The 9,864-nt window shown below is 38.5% G+C and overlaps 1 non-coding gene across 1 annotated transcript; it reads left to right on the plus strand.

The window, feature by feature from the left end:
* The first annotated feature begins 547 nt into the window (after positions 1-547).
* Positions 548-630, plus strand: TRNAL-UAA. The gene has a single exon. It is a non-coding gene; the product is annotated as a tRNA-Leu (tRNA).
* Positions 631-9,864: the final 9,234 nt, after the last annotated feature.

Below are 9,864 nucleotides of genomic sequence, written 5' to 3' on the forward strand. Positions count from 1 at the left end.
AATAATTAATTACCGGGCTTTAGGGCATAAATCCCAACATCATAGACTCTCCCACGGTACTAATCATGGTTCAATTCTTTGAATGTGCATTTTTTTTAAGCTTTCTTGTAGATCAATTGTCTAATTTCATAGATGCAATCAAGAGATAATAGTAGTGAAGAGGCTTAGACTTATGGGCCTTATAGGGCTAGATTGACCGAGCCATAGAATTGGCTAACTTGATGGTCTAACTAAAACACAGTTCCCACTAGGAAGTGCAATGTAGTGTAGTGGTATCATAGTACCTTCCCATGGTACTAACCGGGTTTCGATTCCCTGGATGTACATTTTCATGATTTCCCTGGATGAACAAATGAATGTCTCATTATATTCCTTGGTCATACAATGCAAAGGTAGAGTACTATGTGTTTAACCCTATGATGCCCCAACTCTTATTATTTTCTAATATATTTCTCAAAAGCAAATTTATTATTCATACTTATTTTCAATATTTAATTAATTAATTTAAATTTAGTTTAGCTAAATTTAATTTTGGTAAACAAAATTAGCTGGTTTGCCCGAGAGGTTAAGGGGGAAGACTTAAGATCTTCTGCACACAAGTGCGCATGGGTTCGAACCCCATAACCTGCATTATAGATATATAAGTGATTGATATCATCTACTAATATTTTTATGTTGTCTAATGACTTTTATGAAATAAAGAGATTAGAAATAAATGGCTATAAGTGCACCTAGAAGGGACAATAGTGAAGAGACTTAGATTTATGGACTACAATAGTGAAGAGACTTAGATTGCTAGATTATCCGAGACATAGAATTGCTAACTTTATGGTCAAACTAAACACAACTAGTGTAGTGCTATCATAGTACCCTCCCATGGTGTTAAACACAACTAGTGTAGTGCTATCATAGTACCCTCCCATGGTGTTGATTAGGGTTCGATTCCCTAGATGTGCATTTTTCAAGCTTACTTGTTGGTCAATCTTCTAATGACTTAGATGAAATAAAGAAATTAGAAATCACTAGAAAAGTGCACCTAGAAGAATGGGTGTCTTACCTGTGTAATAGTAAAGAGGCGTGCTACATTAACCAAGCCATAGAACTGGCTAAAACTTTATGGTCGTGCACATTTAGTATAGTGGTATCATAGTATCCTCCCACAGTTCTGACCGGGGTTCGATTCCCCGAATGTGCATTTTTCAAGCTTACCTTGTAGGTCAATCTTCCTCAATGGGTATCATACTCTCCTGTAATGGTAGTGGTGAAGCTATGGTCCGACAAAAGGACTTTCCCTCCATGGTCCAACTAAAAGACAAAAGGACTTTCCCTCCATATGGTCCAACTAGAAGACAAAAGGACTTTCCCTCCATGGTCAAACTAGAAGACAAAAGGACTTTTCCCGGACTTCCCTCCAAGATGTGCATATTTAGTGTAGTGGTATCATAAAAGACAAAAGGACTTCCCTCCAAGATGTGCATATTTAGTGTAGTGGTATCATAGTACCTTCCCACGGTATTGATCGGGGTTTGATTTTCTGAATGTGCATTTTTCAAGCTTACTTTGTAGGTCAATCTTCAAATGACTTTTATGAAATAAAGAGATTAGAAATTAGTGAAAAAGTGCACCTACAGAACCCCTAATGGTGGGGTGTCTCCTAGTGAAGAGGCGGGCTAGATTGATCAAGCCATAGAATTTGTTAACTTTATGGTCCAACTCTCTCCTAGTGAAGAGGCGGGCTAGATTGACCAAGCCATAGTATTGGTTAACTTTATGGTCCAACTCAAAGACCTCCAGGATGTGAACATCTAATGTAGTGGTATCATGTACCCTCCCACGGTACTAAGCATTTTATGGTCCAACTAAAAGGCACAGTACTTCTCCAGGATGTGCACATCTTGTGTAATGGTATCATAGTACCCTCCCATGGTACAGAGCCTTTTTCAAGCTTACTTGTAGGTAGTTCTTCTAATGACTTAGATGAAATAAAGAATTAGAAATTAGTGGAAAAGTGCACCTAGAAGAATCCCTAGTGAAGAGGCGGGCTAGATTGACCAAGCCATAAAATTGGCAAAATTTATGGTCCAACTCAAAGACATAATACTTTCCTCTAGGATGTGCACATCTAGTGTAGTGGTATCATAGTACCCTCCCACAGTACTGATCGGGGTTCGATTTTTGGGATGTGCATTTTTAAGGCTTACTTGTAGGTCAATCTTATAATGAAAAAGGTTAGAAATTATTGGAAAAGTGCACCTAGAAGAACCCGTAATGGGTGTCTTACTCTCCTCTAATAGTAGTGAAGAGGCACTAAAAGACACAGATGTGCACATCATCTAGTGTAGTGGTATCATAGTACCCTTCCAAAAACCCCGAAGGACCCTAATTTTATGGTCCAACTAAAAGACACAGATGTGCACATCTAGTGTAGTGGTATCATAGTACCCTTCCAAGAACCCCGGAGAAGAACCCCGGACGAGTGAAGGCTTAGACTTATAGCCCTGATGGCTAGATCTCCGTAGTAATAGTGAAGAAGGCTTAGACTGAGACTTATAGCTCTGATGGCTAGATCTCCGTAACAATAGTGAAGAAGGCTAAGACTTAGACTTATAGCCCTGATGACTAGATCTTCGTACTAATGATGAAGAAGGCTAAGACTTAGACTTATAGCTCTGATGGCTAGATCTCCGTAATAATAGTGAAGAAGCCCTGATGGCTAGATCTCACTAATAATAGTGAAGAAGGCTTAGACATATAGCCTTGATGGCTAGATCTCCGTAAGAATAGTGGAGAAGGCTAAGACTTAGACTTATAGCTCTGATGGCTAGGTCTCCGTAATAATAGTTTAGAAGCCCTGATGGCTACTCACTAATAATAGTGAAGAAGGCTTAGACTTATAGCCCTGATGGCTAGATCTCCGTAATAATAGTGAAGAAGGCTTGGACACACTACTTCCCACCTGGATGTTCACATCTATGGGCCTGAATTGGCTTGACTTACTTTATGGTTCAACTAAAACAAAGGCTTAGACACACTACTTCCCACTTGGATGTTCACATCTATGGGCGTGAATTGGCTTCGCTTACTTTATGGTCCAACTAAAACAAAGACTTAGACATACTACTTCCCACTTGGATGTTCACATCTATGGGCGTGAATTGTTTTGCCTTCCTTTATGGTCCAACTAAAACAGACAGTACTTTATGGTCCCTACGCCAGTACATGTGCACATTAGTGTAGTGATATCATAGTGCTTCCCTAAAACATAGTACTTCCCTTCTACATGTGCACATTAGTGCAGTGATATCATAGTACCCTACGCCAGTACTGAACTATGTTTATGTTCAATTTATCCTAATTTTACTTAAATTTGCCATCTTAATAAATTTCTACTTGAATATTAGCTAGCAAGTTTTACATGTGAATCTAGCAAGATTTACCTCACTTATAGTCTCAATATAATAGAGAGAAACCTTCTTCCTTGCGAACTACTAAAATACTATGTAGACTCTTGTCAAACGAGGTAGGTTCACTAATAAATAATAGTTTGTAGACCCTCTAATAGATCCCCTAATGGCACTACATAACATATATCTCTAGGGTAAAAAGACAAGAGTCAACTCTAGTACATCTTCTAGTACGTCTACTACAACACAAAATTTGTCAAATTTATCAACTTCACTATCACCAAACAGCAACGCTTCTCTTGAAGAATCTTCGGTTGAGACACCACCAAGGAAGCATAAATCTTTAGTTGTCATATATGCATCATTTCAATGTGCTCTTATTCTTTTAAACTTTATAAGTTATGAGGAAGCAACTGAAAATAGAATTCAGAACGCAAAACACTAGCCTTTCGTTTTGGACTCTTATTGTAAATTTGATGATTTTGAAACATATGATAAGTAAAGATTAAAAAAAAAAAAAATCACCGTCGGACCATTTTTGGTATATTGTTCATCATGTTACAAAACTTTGATGTGATTTTAAGTACTTCCAGAGACCTCTTGAAGCATATCAAATACTCTTTGAGTTACTTTAAGAGAATAAATTATTTTAAAAAAAAAAATTAAAATAATATTAACATGTTAGGATTTAGAAAATTTGTGTATAACACAAAAATTATGATTCTATGAACCCTCATCAAAACAAATATATTTCTAGGAAAGCAAATTGAGTATTTATACTTATTTCCAATATTTATTTAATTAATTTAAATTTAGTTTAGCTAAATTTAATTCTAATGAAGAAAATTAGTTGGTTTGCCCGAGAGGTTGAGGGGAAGACCTAAGATCTTTTGTACATAGGTGTGCATGGGTTTGAACCCCATAGCCAGCATTTGAATAAAATAAGTCTTAAAGAGTAAGTTTTGCACATAGGTGTGCAATCGTCTTAAGTGCACTAAGAAGAACTCCTAATGGGTGACTTGAAGCTTAGACTTTTAGGGGCATAGAATTGGCTAACTTTATTGCACACCGTACTTCCCACTTCATGTGCACATCTAGTGTAGTGGTATCATATTACTCTCCCAAGGTACTAACCGGGGTTTCATTCTCGGATGTGCATTTTTCAGACTTAGTCTTATGGGCCTGATAGGGCTAGATTATTCATGCCAAACTTACTTTATGGACTCTGCTCGGTACCCTCCCATGGTATTGACCGGGGTTTGATTTCCCGGTTGTACCTTTTTCAAGCTTACTTATATGACAATCGAGTTATGGGCATAGCGCTAGATCAACCAAGCCAACGAATTGGCTAACTTTATGGTCCAATTAAAACACAACGTACTTCCCACCATGCACATTTTGTTGTTATGAATGTATAAAAAGGAAATCATATTTAGTTTTAGATATAATTTAAGAGTACCTGTTCAACCGAGCTCAATCTAAACTTCTACTCACAAATTTAAGTAACCTTAATTGTATCAAACAATTAATGTGCAATTTATTAGTACAATAAGATTACATGTTCAACCAAGCTCAATCTATACTTCTACTCACAAATTTAAGTAACCTTAATTGTATCAAACTATTAATGTGTAATTTATTAGTAAAACTAAAAAATATACCTACAAAATGTTTGTTCCACAAGTAATAAATCAATATTAATTGTTTGACTAAAACAATGCAACCATTATCCAAAGCTATCTCCTAATGGAGGAATGCTCAATTATTGTTTGTTGTAAGATTCAGCTATATCAATTTGAACTGCGTTCAGCGACAGCTATAAATATTGAACTCCACTTATTCATGAACAAAATAAGTTCAATGAAACTATGTATCAAAGATGTTATCGAATGAGGTGTGGAGAAGTGTTTCCTTCAAATATAGTTCCAATTAAGAATGTCAATGAAGAAGAATTGCAAAAGGTTGGAAGGTTTGCAATGGAAGTGTATAACAAGAATGGCGAATGTCTCATTTACTTGCGTGTGGTGAATGGTCTGTCTTATACGATCAATGGAGGTAGAATAAGAATTTTTATTATTGTGGTAGAAGCTATAACTGACGATGGCATTCCTTGGTCATATATTGCGAAGGTGGAGTACTATCATCATTTGAAGATGTCCTCAAGGAGTTCAACAAGCATTAGACTACTCTCCGTGCTTACACTAAGCCCCCTCTCTCTATGTATGGAGGTGTTACTGTCTCTTAACTATAAAAATGGCATAGGCCACAATAAAATAATGACATAGTTCTATAATGACATAGTTTTTTTTACCTTTTTATTTTTCCTCAAATTTTGTCAAGCTCAATTATGCATATTAAGATACTACCAAGCTTCCTTCAGCGTATGAGGTTCAGTTAGCTCGCTCGACTTTTGCTTGCCTTTGCGACTAAGAAATCAATCCCTCAGCTCGGTAGAGGGAATTTTGTTCAATTTTCATCATTCTAATCATCTTCAAGCTAAAATTGACCTTGTTTAAGACAATTAAGGTAAATATAAGGTTCAATTTCACGATTTAAGTTAAATTGAGTTAAGGAATTTTAGTTACTAACAAAACAAAATAAACGTTTTAATAGAAAATTACAATCGACAATACTTTCAGAAATTTCAAGGAACGAAAAGCAAACGTACTTGAATATTAGGGAAATGTCGGTTAAAGCCAACCAAGTAGGTGACACTTCTATTGATTTGGTTATAAATTGTATGTTGTATGATGACATGTGGTCGTGGCTTCGCATGTGCCGTATACACATATATTTGGATGATAATGAAATGATGTGTACGATATGATATGTGAATGTTATGTTATACGTGATCAAATAATATGTTTACAATATGATGTGTTAAGATATTCTATGCTTGACGACCTGCTCATGATGTGATTTTTGAATGTTATGATATATGATATGATATGATACGTTAGAAGACATGATAAGTTTATGATATGTTAGAAGACATGATAATGCATAACTCCGATAAATGCATGGAAAATTATGATAAAATGATATAATATAAAGAAAAATGTAAGAGGGGTTGTTATACATGTAATGAAAGCCACGAATATAATATAAAGTCACGGATACCCCTTCTTCTTTTATGATGGTACAGATGCGTACACTACGAGGCACGGAAACAATCATTATATTTATTAGAATGCTACAATGGTTGCTATTCCTAACGGGTGTCCGACATCAACAACTCCTAAGGAATGCTCACCCAACAAGAAAGACTCCCAAGAGGTGTGCGAACCGACTGGTGGGTCCATATTCACACGTGTTGACCGTGTGTAGAACAATAAATACACACCCAGTTAAATTGCTTACGATAGCGGTGATAAATTTAATGAAGATAGGTTTGCAAAAGGAAGGAAACTAGTACTTTATTCTTTGAAGAATGAATATATTTATAGCTAGTACAATGTGTAACGGAAGATAAAAATAAAATTCTAACAGAAACTAGAATATCATGCCAAAACAAAGAATATATCTAGGACTGATATCAGCATAAATCTTATCAGTGATCTAATATTAAGATACTAAAGCGTAAAAATAGCTATCTCATATGGGCATAAAATTGTATCAGTGATCTAATATTAAGAAACTAAAACATAAAAATAGCAACTAAAATGCAGTGTTTAGATAAAACTTCAGGATCTTGACAGACACCAAGCAACACGCGTAGCATCTCAAACATAACTCGAGTCAAAGGTTTTGTTATGGTATCAAACACTTGCACTTTAGTATGACAATGTTGTGACATCACAGTTCCACCTTTACTTGAATCACAGAGGAAGTGGAAACGATCATTAATGTGTTTGCTTCGATCGTGGAAAACTGGATTTTCGGTTAGCTTAATAGTGGAACTATTATCACAGTACACCGTTGTAGCTCCAATTGAGATATGATCGAACTTTTCCAGCATCCTTCTCAACCATATGGTTTCGCAAGCACAAGCTGCAGCAGAAATGATTGCACAAGCTGCAGCAGCAATCATTGCACAAGCTGCAGCAGCAATGATTTCAACTTAAGTAGTGGAGAGTGTGACTACGGGTTGCTTCTATGAGGACCATGAAATAGCTCCTAAACTTAGCAAAAATGAATAATCTGACACCCACTCATCTCGGACCTTTTCTCTATTGACACGCTCTCGTCCAGCATATGATACAACTTAAAAGCAAAATTCACTACTAGTGATTCATCTCCGTCGCACCCGAGTGACTCGCACGTCAGCTCCGCCAGTTCCTGTGTAACGACCCGGGAAAGAAAGAAAGAAAAAAAATGTGTGTATATATATATATATATATATATATATATATAAAATAAATAAATAAATAAATAATAAAAAAAGGAAAACGAGAAAACTAGAAAAAAAAAACAGAAACAAAAACTCAGTGGCTGGAAAACCCGCGAGTTTTCCGGCGACCGCCGAGTTTTGCGGAACCCACGCGATACAACGGCCACAACACGCTCAACCCTCAGCCCACGACACCAGCACCATCAGGATACCTGCAAAGAGAGAAAAGACAGAAACTACGAGAAAGAGAGATTTCGGAAAAAAAAAATTGGCGAGTGTCCAGTTTCTCCGACGAACCCTCAAACCACCTCAAATCCACACCAAACGACCTGTTACCACCACGAGAACGGTCCCTAGCGAAAGCATGTTAACTCAAGGTGCGTTCTGTGCTTCTTCGTAAGCGCCGTCGTCGGTAACCGAGGTCGAAAAATTGAGTTTTTCCTAATCGTCATAGATGTGTGATTTTAGGAACCTTTAGGCTGCAAGACTTCTAGAAAAGAAAGAAGGACGACAAATAAAGAAGAAGAGAAAGAGAGAGGACCAAAATCGGCAACGGAAACGCCACGGGAAGGAGAGAGAGAAAGCTCGCCGAAAAATCGGCCGAAGTCGGGTAAGGAAGATGAGACCCATGGATCTGGGTCAACCCGAACCCAGAATCCGAGAGGGTCAGCCCATTCTTTCCTCGGCCTCTGCCTTCGGCCCAGCCCAACTACTGTAGCCCAAACCTCAAACCAGTCCAGAAGTTACGGTTCAATTGAACCAACCCGAGACTAGACCCACGGTCCAATCGAGCTGGCCTGCAACCCAAAAAAAAAAAAAAAACTTTTGGCCTAGCCTAATAAGCCGAGGCCCAACTATAGTCTTGGCCCCGTAGCCTCTGCAGCCCGCGACCCAGACCATGACCCGAACCGGACTGTGACCCGTGCTTCGACTCGACGCTACCGCGCGACATGGCTCGCTCTGCTGCTACCACGTGTCACATAGCGGCGTAGGCGATCCCTCGGCTTGGCTTGGCGCAAACGGCTCGGCTCACCTGTTTTCAGCCCGGTTTCCACTGTTCCGACCCTCCCGGATCTATTTTCGGCCCCTATTAAGGTATCCGAGGCCGTTTTAGAGCCGTATTTCACATTTATTAAATTATAGGTAAATTAATTGTGAAATACTAACGGAAAGTGGTGAACAGTGTTATAGGAAACAAACCCCGGCGACTAGAAAGCAGCTCTCACGGAACGTGAGCTTACGTTTAGCTATTTAGGGAGTACTTCGGCCAAGGCCAACGAAGTAAGTGGCCTTACTATAGGATAGGCTAAATAAATTGTATGAGTTATGATGATGTGTGGGTTATGATGCTTGATGATATGTGCAGTATATACATATTTTGTTGAATGACGCTTGATATTTTTGACGCACGTTGTGGCATTATGATGAGCATGATGATTGCATGATTTTTTACCTTAATATGATGATGTTTTCCATATTGAGCATGCTAGATGATGATGAGTGCCATATTGCATCATGTCGTTAGATCGACATAAGACACAACCCTAAGAGCATGAAAATGATATTAATATAAATATCCACGAGTATGCGTTACCTAGAGTAACAAAGAGATGAGACTAGAGGGTTGTGTCAGAAGAGACATTACGATGGATTTAGAGGGACCTCATGCATATTGTATGTTCATAAGCATAGGGCTACTTCCCCTAGAGATGATGAGTGCGGACGCGCACCTTATGATGAGCGCGAATGCGCACAGGTGCGAAAGCACACAAATGAGGGTGTTCATGAGGCGCATGAAACTATGGGGTTCCGCTGACCTCCGGACGTCACTACAGATTAGCTTGACCAGAGGGTCCAGGGGGTGTGCGAGCGCCCTAGGGACTCACACTCGCACGTGTGAGTCGTGTGTAGGGAAGTACTACACATCCAATTTGTCCGAGACTAGAGACCACCCCTAAGATGATTAGAGATAGGTCCCTATTCATGATTGCATGTGTTTGCATTAGCATGACCCCTATAGTGGGGTCACTTACTGAGTATTTCTTCGGCCGTGTGCCATATTGTTTTTCAGGTAAAGGCAAGGCTCCCATGTACGATTGACGGTGGCATCGTGATCAGAGACTGTGGCGC

The sequence above is a fragment of the Cucurbita moschata genome, unplaced genomic scaffold (assembly GCF_002738365.1).
Source record: "Cucurbita moschata cultivar Rifu unplaced genomic scaffold, Cmos_1.0 Cmo_Scf00026, whole genome shotgun sequence".
NCBI classification, from domain to species: Eukaryota; Viridiplantae; Streptophyta; class Magnoliopsida; order Cucurbitales; family Cucurbitaceae; genus Cucurbita; species Cucurbita moschata.